This window comes from Triplophysa dalaica, chromosome 20 (assembly GCF_015846415.1).
Source record: "Triplophysa dalaica isolate WHDGS20190420 chromosome 20, ASM1584641v1, whole genome shotgun sequence".
Lineage (NCBI taxonomy): Eukaryota > Metazoa > Chordata > Actinopteri > Cypriniformes > Nemacheilidae > Triplophysa > Triplophysa dalaica.
This window is the reverse complement of record NC_079561.1, coordinates 12,648,573-12,665,585: the sequence shown is the minus strand read 5'-3', so window position 1 is coordinate 12,665,585 and position 17,013 is coordinate 12,648,573. Positions and strand designations below refer to the sequence as shown.

At 37.1% G+C, this 17,013-nt stretch overlaps 1 pseudogene; it reads left to right on the top strand.

Moving 5' to 3' along the window:
• Positions 1–119: 119 nt before the first annotated feature.
• On the top strand, positions 120–15,800 carry LOC130409102 (NACHT, LRR and PYD domains-containing protein 3-like; annotated as a pseudogene).
• The last annotated feature ends 1,213 nt before the right edge of the window (positions 15,801–17,013 follow it).

Sequence of the window (17,013 nt, the reverse complement as noted above, 5' to 3'; positions counted from 1 at the left end):
GCACATTTGAAATTATAAAAAATAACATTGATGGAATTTAAGAGTTGCAGGTAATTACTGTTCAATTTCTCATTGAGACAAAAAATGTTAGCATATGAGAAAAAAGTGCTTCTTATTTTTATCTTTTTATTGTGTTTTACATTTTGATTTGTCAGTAAAGGTTCACTTTTTTGTGAAATAATTAAACAGTTAGAGTAAATAGGCAGTTATTTTTTATTAGAAACTGAATCTTCTCCACTACTAGTTTTGTCCAAGACCCTGTTTAGGGTAATTCAATGTGTACATTTTCATTGATTTATTGCTCATTTATGACATTCTATATCTTAGTCACACGGTATCTCATTTATCACGTCAAAAAAACACCAAATAGAAAACAAAGCAGTGTTTTACTACAAATCATAAGCATTTAAAAAGTTAATAGACTGTGGAAAAAGATCAAACCACAGATTGTGTAGATTCTCTTTATTTTATGAATTTGTTAAATTTGTTAAATTGGCCCATACAATTGTTAAGCAATAAATATTAAGGGAACAGTTTAACAAAAAGTACTGTTATATAGAGTTTTTTAAAAATATAACAACATTATACATTCATGAATTGCAAAAAGTGATGTCTAGAGGGCATATCTGTATAATATTTGCTAATATTCCTTTAGGCCATACATGAAACTATTTATGAAGAGTAGCCTGTAGTACAAAATGGAGAAAACTAAACAACTATACTGTGATTTCACGGCTGTTGAAGCTCTGCAAAACTATTTTTATACAATTTGAAAGGTATACAAACAACAAGCAGACAAAAATGATTCTGTGAGCATTTACATCTGCAAAACATTGATTCCTCATCTGCAATACATCTCTAAAACATCAGATGACATAAAGACATCTACAAATATCTCATAATTTAGAATGTATGTAAAACTGCTCTTTCTAAGATGTTTAGGAGACACGGCTGGGTTCAGATAATTCATGAAAGAATCTACACAATAAACACCAATGAAATTCAATGACATCTTAAAAAGATTGGCTGAACAAATCAAACTATTCGGAATTGAGGTCTGACAGGTGGAATTGGAAAATCAGTCTCTGTGCAGAAATTCATTCTGGAGTTGGGCTAAAGGAAAAGCTAAAAAGGGTGTCCACCTCATATTTCCACTTCCGTTCAGAGCTCTTCCTCTCGTAATGATTGGTTAAACATAATCGAAATGTTTTTTTCTTTGCTACATTTAAATCAAATTATTTTCACCGCTCCCATGAATAAGAAAAATACTTTAAAACTTTTCTGCATAGCTACAACAAAGTTCAATGCTGATTGGATGTTTAAAGTGAAAGCAAGGAATCCAAGGATCCATTTTTGCGAAGAGAAGAGAGAATACGCGGAAGAGTAAAACGTTCAGTTAGTTACAAATTTAATTTCATACTGGGTAAAGAAACAAGAAAACCACGTTGTTTTTTCTGCAAATACGAATTTGCTGTAAATGATGCCACGGCCTCGATCTACAAAGAGTCTGTCTGAAGAAAGTGATACAGAGACAATGAGGTGAGATTTTCTCAGTCCGTTTTGTAAAAGTTGTTTTTTGATAAGCACTGTCTGGATTAGTCAGCATGGTTGTGTTATAACTGCCGTAATGTACTTGCACAACTAGTTCTGTATTTAATGCGGTGTCCCGTCGTTTCCTGTGTTACAGCCTTTGATCTACTGCACGCGCATTCAGTAGTCCTATATCCTGGCAGATTATTTTTGTTTAGAGCGTCCTTTTAACTGTGGTGTGTTTTCTATCGAAGATGTTAAACATGAAACCAAGAATCTGCAGTTGATTTACAAAGATACTGCAAAATGTATCGATACTCTTCGGTATACACCTAAAACATCCCCCTGGCTCACATGTGGTAAACAGGATATAATTGGTTTTGGTTTCATTTCTTAATGGGTCTAATCATTTTGACTGAGGCCAGAGTTTCATAACTATACACAGCCTAGTAGTTGTATTGATTAGTTAAACATAGTCTTGGATCACTGCTTGTGTGTTGTATTTCCCTATTGTACAAACTTCTTATACGCAAGGGATAATATAATGTATTTGAGTTAAACTGTTTAGAAAAGGCTTTCTAAAGGAACATCTGATAACAATCAAAAGCAATTACAATGATTATTTAAAGGGTGGCACAAATGTCTCTAATATGCGACTTACTATCTCACTTGTTTTAGAAAGTTCATAATAATTTGCTTTTCTTGGTGTCATGATAGAATAGCAACAACACAGCTTTCATAAAAGGCATTTCTAGTACATGCCTATTGTATAGTATTTTCCTAATATTGTATTCTGTATTTATTCACACTGTATATCCTGCACTTGATAATTGCACTTCTGGTTAGACCTAAACTACATTTCGTTACACTGTACTTGTATGTGTAATGACAATAAAGTTGAATCTAATTGAATCATCTAATCTACCATTTTAGTACAACAATGATTTATTAGCCTACATGTAAACAAAAACATGCAGAAAGACTGAAATACTAATAAAACATAACGACAGCTGCTTCTAATAGAGTAAGAGAGTTACCACTGTGTTATCTGATAAAAGAATAGTTATTAAGGGCTTATGTTCACAAATTCAGCCAGGGCATATATCAAGTCAATGAAACAATGACATAACACAATGATTAAAATATTTAAAGGTCCATTGTATAAAATTTACCGGTGTGTAATGGTGAGGTTAAGAATTGCAACCAATGGCTCACTCCACCCCTACCTTTAAAGCACTACGGTGGCTGACACATGGCTAAGATGTCGTCTTGTTTTCACTCCTTTTCCGAAGGAGATAACGTCCAAGGGTGTTTCCTTATATACGGGCACTTTTGACTTTCCAAAATAAAATATCACCCCTTTTAATTTTAATCATCAGAGTCTGAAATACATATTGATTCTCAGCATCTTAACATCCATGATTCAGTATTCTTTTTTATATAAATAGAAAACATGTTACATCACTTAGGCACCATAAAGCACCACATACTGTAAATCATTATTATAAAATGGATAGATCTGGTCCTTGATTCTGATTGGTTTTGCCATGTTCTAAGCCGTTGTAGCTGACAGTTTAAATGGAGTAGTGAAGTTTAGTCACAAGCTCTTTCAGATACTTTTCATTGGTAAAATATCAGAATCAGAAGAGCTTTGGTCATACCAAACAGTTATTGCATAGAATAGATTTGATGACTGCTGAGTAGAACTGGGTCAGTAGCTCCTGTGGTAGGTTGAACTTCCTCAATCGACGAAGGACGTATAACCTCTGCTAGGCCTTCTTTACAATGGAATCTTTGTGGGACTCCCACTTAAGGTCCTGAGAGATAGTGGAGCCCAGGAACCTAAATGACTCCACAGTATCCACAGTGCTGTCCAGGATGGTGAGGGGAAGAAGTGATGGAGAGTTCCTTCTGAACTCCACGATCATCTCCAATTTTTTGAATGCATTCAGCTCTAGGTCGTTTTGACCTCACCAGGCAGTCAGCTGAGCAACCTCCTTTCTGTAAGCAGATTCATCACCGCATTTGAAACATGAAGGGAATTCACACTACTCCAAAGATCTATGAATATATTAGTGAAGATGGGTGACAGGAGCTCCTCGCAGACTTTCAGGCAGGAGGTGAGACATTTTCTTGGCCTGGTGCTTTTTGATCTTTTGTTTGCGGAAAAGCTGGCACACATCCTGTTCGCAGATCTTAAGTGCAGGTTGAGTGTCAAGAGGAGGTGTTAGTGGTGTAAATATTTGCCCTACAGTACATCAGCATACAGATATTAAGTGTGACTTATAGTTATAATTTATGGTAAAACCAACAAATATGACGAAACAAGATTTCCGGAATCGATTTGGAGTCTAGATCATCTGATCATCACTAATAAGAAGTACAATTGTGTGTCATTAGCATTGCAGTGGTAGGAGAAGCCATGTCTCTCAAGGAAAAATAGGGATGAGGGTTGATGTCCTTAGGGTTGACAGGAGGATGTTGTGGTTAATGTTGTCAAAAGCGACAAAAAAGATTAAGCAGGATGAGTGCACAGGATTTAGATTCTGCTCTTTCCAGTCTCAGAGCTTCAATGACTGTGAGTAGGGCGGTTTCAGTTGAATTTCTGAAGTCTGTAGTTGTTTAATTCAAACATTGCTGTTATAAACATCTTCTTTAAAACATTTTCGATTTTATAGGCATAAATTGTTACTTTTATAGTGATAAAGAATTAGTGTGTATGGTTGATTTACAGTACAGTAGTGTTTCCTGTGTTTGTAGTTTGTTAATTGTTGATTGGTTCCACAGGGGTTTCTTGTCTGCTTGTTTTCCTTAATACTTGGTCTATATAAACCCCAGTGTTGACATTGTGAGCATGACATAACAAGTGGTCTGTGGTGTTTTTGAGCTGAAACACATTCTGTGGACCCCCAAGACTTATATTACATCATTAAAAATATAATGTCCCCTTTAAATTAACATTTAGAACTGTTTTCCTTTAAGTGAACATGAAAAAATATCTTCGGCAATCAGCTGCATGTCCATGAAAAGTGACAAGTCAATGGATTTTCCAGTCAACTTCAGTTTAGGAGACTCTTCTGCTGATGTGAGGTGAGGACAACAGTCTCTCTATTCTCTGAGACGAGGAGTCGAAGATTATTAAAACCATTAAACCATTTTCTGAAGGGATGTATTTCAGGACTGTGTACTTAGCAACGCTACCTCATGATGATTAAGACTTGATTAACTCACCCTCTGTCATTCAAAGAACAACACACTGTAGAGTGTGCAAATTATAGATAAATTGTCTGTTTGGGGGAGTATAAAATGCATTTGTGGCTTTTGAAAACTGTAATTTAATTGCTGTTTTGTTTCAGTCTGAATGAGAAAGAATCTCCTGAACCCAGCTGTGTGTCCATGAGGAGTGACCAGTCAATGGGTGTGCCTTTCAGCTTCAGCTGAGGAGACACTTTTGCTGATGTGAGGTGAGGACAGACCGAGGGACAACCTTCCGATCTCTCTTGTGAAGCCGACACGGAAGTGACTTTAATTGCAATTTATCAAAAAAATTTGCGGCTAGAGACTCGCTCCAAAAGAATCTCATTCAGCTCCATGTTAAAATGGGCAAATTTACAGCAGAAAATAAACACGTTTACGGCCTGGTACAAAAAACACCCAACATGACAACTGTGAGGGGGATACATTTATAACTCACCCGTTTAATTTATATTAAGCCTTAAAATTCAGCAAATTAGGTGCGTGGCCAGTAGAGCCACGCACCTAATTTGCTTTCCTGTAGCTTTCCTTTAGCTTTCCTGTAGCTCAGTGGTAAGGGCATTGTGTTAACAACGCAAGGTTGTGGGTTTGATCCCAGGGGATTGAAAATACCTATGTAAAATGTATAGGATAAAGCAATGTAAGACGCTTTGGATAAAAGCCTCTGCCAAATGCCTAAATGTAAATGTAAATGTAGAGCGACAACTGGTTTCAGCAATCCAGGTGCCTCAGCTCTAACCACGTCCCTCATTTTTGCCCATTTTCGATTATCTGGGAGTAAGGTGTGATGAAGGAATGCCAAGATGGCAACGAATGCCTCCGCATACTTTAGGCTTCATTTTTACTCTTCACAAACCTACGGGTGATGTCACGGACACGTATACGTCCATATTTTTGATACAGTCTATGGGACAGACTCATGGTTTATAAGAATACACATTCAGTCATGAATTTATCAGCTTAAATAGAATAGAATGTCCTAATATATTGACTTAAAATCTTGATATCCCCTCTGCCAACAGCAACAAACAAAATCAGTGGGAGCAGTTGGATTTCATTTTCAAGGTAAGAGTGTTTTTGCACATATTGGGTGTTTTCTCCAGTAAAACACAAAATACTCTCTGTGTTGAGTTTGACGTTGTGTGAATATCTACTGATTTTAGGAACTTGAGCAAAATATTATTTCTGTAATGAAGAAAGAGCTGAAGATCTTTAAGACATTACTGAGTCCAGATTACTCTTCATGCTCTGAGAGAGAGGAGGAGGAGGAAGATCGGAGCAGAATCAAAGAGTTGTTTCTAAAGATCACACTGAACATTCTGAAAAAGATGAAGCAGACAGACCTTGCTGACAATCTACTGACCAGTAAGAGCTCTGAGTCATGTTACTATTGAAAGTCACAGTGTCTATATTTATGATTTGTAAATATATTTACATGTATTTATTCTTCTATGTTCATCGCATTTTATGACCAGAGGACGTTATGAAATGTTTATTACTTATTAGGGTTTGAGCGTGAAGCGCTAGAAACCTATTGTTGTTATTATTACAACTTAAATTTCATTTTTGTAATGTATTAAAACAAATGGAACTGCTTTGTTAAATAAAAACATAGAGTACATTGTCTTCCCTTCGATATATTTCTAATTCTTTACATGAGTACTAGATAATTATTTATTGTGAAGAATTGTACACATTTTAATCCCATCTTTCCTCTGCTCATCAGAACTCGCCCCATTGTGTGTGAAAAAACAGAAATCCAGACAAAAAGAAAAATGTTTGAGACTTCATGAAGGAATATCAAATCAAGGGAGCTCGACCCTTCTGAATGAGATCTACACAGAGCTGTACATCACAGAGGGAGGGAGTGGAGAGGTCAATGATGAGCATGAGGTGAGACAGATTGAGAGAGCATCCAGAAGATCAGAGGCACAGGAAAGACAAGTCAAATGTAACGACATCTTTAAAGCCTTACCTGGACAAGACAAACTCATCAGAACTGTGATGACTAAAGGAGTTGCTGGAATTGGAAAAACAGTCTCTGTGCAGAAGTTCATTCTGGATTGGGCTGAAGGAAAAGAAAATCAGGACGTCTTCATATTTCCACTTCCATTCAGAGAGCTGAATCTGATCAAGCACACAAATATAAGTCTAATGTATCTTCTACTTCAGTTCTTCCCTGACACAAAACACCTGAGATCAACAGATTTTGATGACTATAAAGTTGTGTTCATTTTTGATAGTTTGGATGAGTATCGATTTAATCTTGATTTCCAGAACAGCAGGAGTTTGTTTGATGTGACAGAATGAGCGTCAGTGGATGTGCTGCTGACAAACCTCATAAAGGGCAATCTGCTTCCTTCTGCTTTGATCTGGATCACCTCTCGACCAGCAGCAGCCGATCAGATTCCTCCTGAGTGTGTTGATCAGATGACAGAGATACGAGGATTCAATGACCCTCAGAAGGACGAGTATTTCAGGAAGAGAATAAATGAAGAGAGTCTGGCCAACAGAATCATCATACACATGAAATCCTCCAGGAGTCTGTACATCATGTGTCACATCCCGGTCTTCTGCTGGATTTCAGCCACTGTTCTCCAGAGAATGTTGAGTGAAGCAGAGAGTGAAAGAGAGATCCCCAAGACTCTCACTCAAATGTTCACACACTTCCTGATCTTTCAGACCAAAGTCGCAAAAATATGATGGGGAGTATGAAGTTGATTTTCAGCAGGCTGAAAGGAGTATTCTGTCATTGGGAAAACTGGCTTTTAAACAGTTGGAGAAAGATAACCTGATCTTCTATGAGGAGGATCTGAAAGAGTGTGGCATTGATGTCATAGAAGCGTCCGTGTATTCAGGAGTTTGTACCCAAATCTTTAGAGAGGAGCCTGGACTTCACTTTGGGAAGGTGTTCAGCTTTGTTCATCTTAGTGTCCAGGAGTTTCTTGCTGCACTGTTCACGTTTGTTTTCTTTGTACAAGACAAAGAAAAAAAGTGCAGTATTTCTGATTCACTGAAAAGTGAAGTGGACAAGGCTTTACAGAATGAGAAAGGACACTGGGACCTTTTCCTTAGATTTCTTCTGGGTCTCTCACTGGAGTCCAATCAGACTCTCTTGCAAGGTCTACTGCCAAAGACAAGAAGCAGCTCAGAGAGCAGTCAGGAAATAAATAAGTATATCAAGCAGAAGATCGAAGAGGATGTCTCACCAGAGAAATCCATCAATCTGTTCCACTGCCTGAATGAACTGAATGATCATTCTCTTGTGCAGGAAGTGCAAAAATACGTGCAACGAAGTGGTAGTGGATATAGTACAAGTGGTAGTCATCTCCCTAGTCAAGCCCAACAAAGCAAATTTTGCCGTAGCAAGTGGCCAGCTATTGTGTTTGTGCTGCTGAACTCAGAACTTGACAAGTTTAAACTCAGTAAATATGATCCATCAGAAGAATGTCTTTTGAGGCTGCTGCCTGTGGTCAAAGCTTGTAGGAAAGCTGAGTAAGTATTTTATCATGCATATTAAAATATATATATATATATACACTCACCTAAAGGATTATTAGGAACACCTGTTCAATTTCTCATTAATGCAATTATGGTGGTGGTGTAATGGTGTGGGGGATGTTTTCTTGGCACACTTTAGGCCCCTTAGTGCCAATTGGGCATCATTTAAATGCCACGGCCCACCTGAGCATTGTTTCTGACCATGTCCATCCCTTTATGACCACCATGTACCCATCCTCTGATGGCTACTTCCAGCAGGATAATGGACCATGTCACAAAGCTCAAATCATTTCAAATTGGTTTCTTGAACATGACAATGAGTTCACTGTACTAAAATGGCCCCCACAGTCACCAGATCTCAACCCAATAGAGCATCTTTGGGATGTGGTGGAACGGGAGCTTTGTGCATCCCACAAATCTCTATCAACTGCAAGATGCTATCCTATCAATATGGGCCAACGTTTCTAAAGAATGCTTTCAGCACCTTGTTGAATCAATGCCACGTAGAATTAAGGCAGTTCTGAAGGCGAAAGGGGGTCGAACACAGTATTAGTATGGTGTTCCTAATAATCCTTTAGGTGAGTGTATATATTATAGATTGCCAAACGTTTATGCTAATTTAAATGAAGCATTTAAAGTCAGTTTAGTAGTTTAAGTCACTTTTGTAATCTTTAGCACACTTCATGGCAATGGAGAAAAGCGTGTGACCTACAGAAAGTTGACTTTAGCAGGTAAACATTAAAGCCCCAGTGAAACCAAAATCTTTTATTCAAAATATTTCAGCCTTAAGGACATCAATAAACTGCTCCTACGGTCTGACAAAATTCCCTTTTAGAAGATCTAAGCATTCAAAACTGACAGTCTGACACATAATTGCACAAGATGGGAGATAGGAGTTGATCCAGACAACACTGGATAACACGAAATTGAGACTTTAATGTTAATAGTAACAGTGTCATGCGAGCGGTTGCACATAAGTGTCCTCTGTTTTAGAGAAACGATAGCACAGAGCTGATCATATGCGTCAATCATACACGCATATCCCCTTACAAAACATAACGTATCTTACCCGTTTTAAGTCTACACAGAATGTTGTATGTTAAGACTATATGGAAGAGATCAGACAAATCGCAGCCTTGATGAGTAAAGGAGAATACAAAGGCCAGTGTCACTCACCAAAGTAAATAACAAGCTTCAAATGACAGATCACTGGTATCACTGATCTTCCTTTATTTTCAATAGACTTTTAAACCACTGTGGCTATATCGCTGTTAAATGCAGCTTTGCCAGGCTGACTGTGTGCCTTAAACGAAATGCTATTGGTTATTTTAAAAGGGGGCGTGGTCACTCCATATTTCTTGCGCTCTCTGCATTTTTCCCTTGAAACTACGTCCACATATCAAATAAAGCTGGGCGTTCAACAGCATTGCAGTGCTACCTGCACCCACATAAATTCCTAAGATACGTCAGAGATGTTTGGTGTGTTCAACTTCATCTGGCGCTGCAAAGATCTATCGCACATCAAAGTACTTCAAGAACACTTCAAATGCCTATAGTGCAGTGTGATCTCGAATTGCTCTTGGATTACTTCGATGTCACACGCCAATCGTGCTATGTAGCGCCATATGGAGTCAAACACATTTTTCTGTGGGACACACAAAAAGCACTGATAGCATTAAAATATAATGCATTGGGTTTGCTGATGACAGACTGGCTGGCATACCTTTGTAAGCAGGTTTTAAAGGGATGATGTAATTCAAGAGATGTAGGGGATCTGTTTCAGTGAATGTATTATGGCAGTTGGACATGCATTGTTTGTAATACATATTAATGCATTTTTTTTCTCTCAGTCTAAGTGGTTGTAATCTCACAGAGAAGAGCTGTTCAGCACTGGCCTCAGTTTTGAGCACAAAATCCTCAAGTCTGAGAGAACTGAACCTGAGCCTCAATAATCTACAGGATTCAGGAGTGAAGCTGCTCTCTTCTGGACTGGAGAATCCCCATTGTAAACTGGAGACATTAAAGTAATATATTACATTAAAATAAGATAATATAGAGTTAGGGTTAATTCACAGTATTTCTGGGGTTTTGGACAATTGAAGATCAACTCTATAAATCTTAGTGAACTGTTTATTCTTGAAACTGATTATTCTTTTCATGGTGAATATATTCAGTGTCTTTCGCCTATCACGGTAGCCGCCGTTTTGTAAAGTGCAGTATTCTGGCTATTTTTACTTGAAACCTTTTAAAAGGTAATGAAAAAAGTGTCACAGAGCGTCACAAAGATACTAGAGTTTGTATACAGTGACACCAAGCATTCCAAAGCTGTTCAGCGCTCCTTTTTACCGTCAAATATTCCTTTATCAGTGCAATGAATTATTTTCTTGAGACTTCTTTTGAAAATTCCATGAGTTTTGAATTGGTTTTACTACATTTTCCTGCAGGTTGCACAGCAGTGGTATTACAGATGAAGGTTGTATTGCGCTGGCTTCAGCTCTTATATCAAACCCCTCACAATTGAGAGAACTCAATCTGAACGATAATAAACTAGGAGATTCAGGAGTGAAGAGGCTCTCTGATCTAGTGAAGGATCCACTCTGTAAACTGCAGAAGCTACAGTGAGTATTTCTTAAATTGTCTCAAAGTGCTGAAATTCTCCATATCATCCAAATTTTCATGTTTTGGTGTTTTTTTATGGTTAGTGTAGCAAAAATATTGATGCGGATGGTTTGAATTTTAAAATACAGCAATAAGCTTTAAGAAGCTGTGATTTATAGTTAAAGCAGTTGAGGTGCTTTGTTAGGCAGGATGTGAAGCGGAGTAGAGCTCTAGAGTTGTGGTCAAAAGCATAATTCCTTATTATTTGGACATGTAGACTTGAAATGTGTATCCTGGCACGATAGTCTTAAGCAAAAAAGCCAGCAAAATGCAGAGGATTCTATATCCATCATTCTAAATACTGAATGTCTTTCAATTTTATGTCTTTTAGTTTGTCAAAAGGTTTAAAATTGCTGTGCATGCTCAGCAACCCAGAGGGTATCCCTGGGTGGAGTGACAGAGGAGGAGACTTATGTGAAATAGCTTAAAGTAAAACAACAGAGAACAAAAATACGATAACAAAAGTAGTCTTCAGATGCAATGTACATTATTTACAGCAAGAATCTGACATTCTAAACGGTTTAATTACTAGTCATTATTACACGGCTCATTTGAATGCTTGATTCTGATTGGCCAGTCGCGACATTTCAAGGGTTGTTCTATTCAAATAACAATGGCCCAAAACTAATAACACCCTCTATCCCGGAAGCTGCAATTCATTTTGAGAGGGGCAGCTTAATATTACACAAAATAATATTATAAATATGTCTTTTAATAACATATATGACATTATAGTTACAAATGATTGAACCAATTTGCCTGTTCGTGGCGTTTGAACGTCGTTTCTTACTTTAAAATCGAAACAACGGCTTTTCCTCGCGGAAGGTCAATCGACTTCACATTTTATGTCCAGCTTTTTTCTAATGTGGCAAGTAGCCGTGTAATAAGCGATAACAACCGGCTGCCTGTACATTATCCCTTACTTATTACGTCCGGAGTTGAAAGATGCTCACCTTGGGGTAGAACGCTTTTACTCATGTGCGCCTGCAATCGGCATTATTTAGCCATGTGCCTAGTGTTTTCAGCCACGTAAAAACACCTTGGGGGACCATCATTACCATTAAAGTGTTAAGATGTTTGCAGTGTTGGTTGTGTTGCTCATCACAGAAAACAATGTTAGCAACTGTAAGTTATTACATTAGAGTAAACTAGTTCATTTTGAGCTTTTTTGCACTCTTTTTGCATTCTGGGCTCAAATTCCTTATCTGCCCAACGCCAAAGGATGTGACGTGGCGTTGTACCATATTACATTGATGATTCGCTGGTGTCTCATAAATATTCATGAGACTGTGTTCTCTTGACCGATGAGAAGACATTTCTCCTAATTTTTCATGACAGCCTCTGGTGTGTTTCTATCTAACCCTATCTAAGATAGGTGTTCATGGCACAAGATAGTAATCTAATGGATAAATGAAGAAAACGCAGAACACTTACCAGGAGTTGCAAAAATGCATATTTCGATAATTATATATAAAAGTATCTTTTTATGTGAAATACACTATAATGGGGTATATATGTGGGCAAAGGAATTCTCCCCTGAAAGTGATAAATATATGACAGTTGTTGAAATTGAAACAAGCGTGTATGGCCAATTGGAGCTCTTGGTGGGCCGGAGCTCATGTGGACCAGTACAGTTCAGAACTGTGTCAGGTTCAGAACTCAAACAGACGGAGGGGACTTCCGACACTGACGAAAAGGGATTTCCCGACCAGCAATGCAATTCGCCTGAATAGATCGCCCGTCTCCCATGCTGGAACGTTTGCCGGTTTGAAGCCCGCTCGTCATGGATGCGAGGAAGGCTGGAATAGAAGCAAACTGTTTTACTCTGGACATTTTTTAGAAATGGACTCGCTCATGAAGGCAGTCTGTGTCAGGAATGGGGTTCCGTGACCTGTGGACTTTTCCATCTCTTCAAATGCTTGTATTTTGTTAAAAATAGTATGAATATGGGAAGTAAATGGACCGTTCTTTGTTATCTTGTAAAATCAGGAGATCAAAAAGGCGACATCATGAATTGGAAATTTAATGGTTATGAAATGACGTGCCCAGGAAGTGCCAGCTACGCTGCCAACTGGTAAATCCTGAAATTACCAAAAAAGTAGTTTATGTAACTGTTATGTCATGAGATGGGATTTCTCTTATTGAGGGTTGTTTATAACTTGTTGTCATAACTTGATCATAATCTTTAATCATTTTGTATGTTTTGTATTTATGAGAGCCAAATGAAAAATGTCCACATCAATGGGTAAAGTTTAATAAATCAAAACCAACGACTGTCTTTTTCTAAATTATATTGTAACAAACACACATACTGTGGGCAAAGCCAATAACTCCTGTGAAATGTGTAAGCAATATGCTAGAATTTCTGTCCTTCTCTCTGCAGGCTGGAATGCTGCAGCATTGGAGAGGAAGGCTTTGCTACTCTGGTTTCAGCTCTGAGATCAAACCCATCACACCTGATAGAACTCAATCTAAGTGGGAATAAACCTGGAGCTTTGGGAGTGAACCTTCCCTCTGATCTACTGAGGGATCCACACTGCATATTGGAAAAACTAGAGTGAGTGCTACTCGGTCTATCCTTGTAAAGGTTATCCATTATGTCTTAAGTCAACGTAAACAGTTTGGAAACAAAACGCATGTGTAATTGTACTTTAGATCGGTGCATCTCTTAAAGGGACAGCAGCATAATAAACATCTCTGTTTTAAATGTAAATCAAACAGACGAATGCAAAAAACACTTACTGCTCCTGACTGATTAAAATATACCTTTGGTAATTTATACAGTGAAGGCAATGAAGTGTTATTTTACAGTTGATTATTTGATTCTATTATAGATCAACCTGAAACACCTGAAAGCACCGATTATTTTTATTTGAATGCTTGCTTGCTTACATTTATTTGTGCTATTGCATATACATTGATTACTTGTTCTTATTTATTTACTGATTTTTTGTCTTAAACACTATTTGACATTTATGTGAGTTAGGCTAATAGTTTTTTATGGTGTCATAACCTTATTTAAGATTTCATAGAAAAAACAACAACTAATAACTAGACAATATTGTTTGCTTATTATTTTTGGTATAAATAAGAATAACTTCCCCGACCGGGTCAATTAAAAAAAACTTACCATTGAGCTTTGCTAACAGGAATGTTTATTTATTTATTTTTAATTCAATTTTATTTAATTAACTGAATTAATGAATATTATCCTAAATTGATCTTTACGTTTTAATCTCTGTAGGGTTTCTGACTGCAGTATTGGAGAGGAGGGTTGTGTTCTTCTGGCTTCAGCTCTGAGATCAAACCCCTCACACCTTAGGGAACTCAAACTGTCTAACAATAAAAAACTAGGAGATGCGGGAAAGAAGCTGCTTTTTGATTTAAAACAGGATTCACTATGTAAACTGGAGATACTACAGTAAGTAATTCATTATTCTCCTGTAGCATGAGAAATTACTTTGACATGATCTCTAATAACATCTGTTATGCGTGTGAATTAATATCTGCCTTTTCTCTGCAATGTTTTACAGTATTTGTCCTGTAGCAGACACCAATCAAAACTAAAAGCAACAAACTTGGAGTATATGCTGTACACATATTTGTTCTCATAAAGAATTTGGAGGCGGCTGCCTCAGTCAAATTTCGTGTCGCCTCAGACTCTCATCACAAATATGTGGAGTTTCTTCACCAAAAATACTGCGTGTGTTAAACAGATTGTCATTTGTAACTGCAGTTGCAGCATTCCGCTACAATGGAGTCGCTGTTTCGCAGCGAGATGCTGAAGAGTTCTGTAAAAGAGCTATATTGGGAGCTGTAATAGCGGTGTTTCACATTACATTTTTGGAAAAGGTGTTCGAAATTAACCTGATGTACATCTTTGTTATATTTTAAGCTGTGAAGTTGGCTCGTTGAATCAGCGTTATTCTGTTATTCTGTACAAAGGGAGTTCGCCTTTATGAATGAACATTGCGATCAGAAAGACTCGCAAACAAATGACTCCTTTGAACCAAGATCAGTGAATTGTTTAAAGCTAAATGAACTACAAGGGAACATAGGATTTAATTAGAGTGCTTACTGCTTATGATCCCAGAAATGGCTAATATTATTATTTTCAACATTTCTGTTTGATTTACTAAATGTAAGGCTTTATTGACTTATTAGTCGTCATTTCATATTTTTTTTACTTTAATATAGGTGCTTTGTTAAGACATTAAAAGGGACACTAGGCCTACACGCAGATTGCACAACCTCCACCTCATTTTTAGCCAGGAAAAACCCTGCAGATGTACTTTTTTCTATTGTTTTTCATTTGGGAATTTATCTGTGTTTATTAAGCTTAGTTTTACCCTGTCACTTTGACTGGAGGTGGAAAGTTGTGTGCTTTGAGGAGGAAGAAAAATAAGGGTTGCATTAAAGTAAAGTGGCGCATAGTTGGGGTCCCCAAATCACTAAATCGGCCCCTGTGCTAGTTAAGTTGTGAAATGTTATTTAATTAAGTGTATTCTTTCTTTTTAGCAGTCTTAGTTAAAGCTATAAATATATTATCAGTCAATAAATATCTTGGGCATTAATTGTCCTGTTCAGCAGTTTCTATGCCATTGTTTTCTTCTGCACCTCTCCCATCCAGACACTGACAGGCTTTGAAAAAAATGGTGAACAATGGCTTTAAAAACTTTGGGTAAGGTGAATGCCAGGATAAAAAATGCCAGATATATCAGTTTATTTAGATAAACAAAGTGTTAAACTACTAGCAATATGTCTTGTGCAATGTCATTTTGAATATGTGTGTATTTCATGGATTGATTTGTCTCGTGCTTGGACAGATAAATTACAAAATAAATTAATAAGGTTAATTATTGGCCTTTTGGATTTTAAATATCTTAATTGGTTACCTATTGAGAGTCGAGTAGTTGGATGTGTATGGATATATGTGTATTAGGATGTTGGGTAAAATTGTATCATTGTATTTTACCAAGGTAACCTGTCACCATAGTTAAAGTGAAGTTGTGCATTACATCAAGGACATCAATGGAAATAAGTTTATAAAACTTTTAATGTTTATCCTTGACAAATGAGTGTATTTTACTCCTTTTTGTCGAATAAACCCAATCCAACACAGACACTGCATAAGAAAATGTACTACAACAGGCACAATCTAAATAAGATATGTAAAAAAAAAAATGAGCGCGTTTACATGCACAGTCTTACGCCAGACAGCGCCAGCGTTTTTTACATTTTCACTCAATTTTGATGGCCCACAGTACATTTTCTGTAATTCATTTATGGACAAACAATACATCAAATGAAAGAACATAGTCTCTGCTTTCAAACAATATAAACTGTATTCTTCTATCTTCATTTATTCTTTTTTTATCACCACTTAGATGTGGGTAGGTTTCTTAAACAATGCATCACTTTGATTAAACAGTTGAGACAATTACATTTTTGGCGGGAAAGTATACGTTCTAGGTTCAGAGATTCTGTACTTTTTTCAAAGGTGTGTAACAGCGCCACCTGTTGTAAAACAGTACAAATACAGATTGCCATAATAATGCTGCGTCTTTGGCGAGGAAAGTTTTTTTTTTAATGACGAGATATCTCGTCAATGGCGGGGAAAGAGTTAACCAATTTTAGTGGGATAGCTAAATCGCTGCAGTTTTCTAGTCCCACATATTGGTTAGTTTTTGTTTTCTTCCATCCCCAATAGGCCCCTGGTGAAGAAACTTCTGCATCACTGCATCTGTAAGAAATCTGTAAAAGTTAGGTTACCATAATATAATTAAAATTTGTGGATTTAATAGGCCCAGAGTTATGTTTAGACTTAAACTTAGATTAAAAATCTAAATGTCTTTCTTCAGAAAGTGCCCAACATTTTAAAGCGACATTTTAACTAAGTGTTGGGTGGGACAGCAAACTAAACTTGACCTTAGTCGACATGATGTTAAAATATATTTAATCTACTTAACTCTTGCAATCCAACACTGTACCAAAGTTTAATTTTGCTTTTAAGTTAGACATCTACCTAAAGCTTGAAACTGCACGACATGATAACCATCACAACAACGA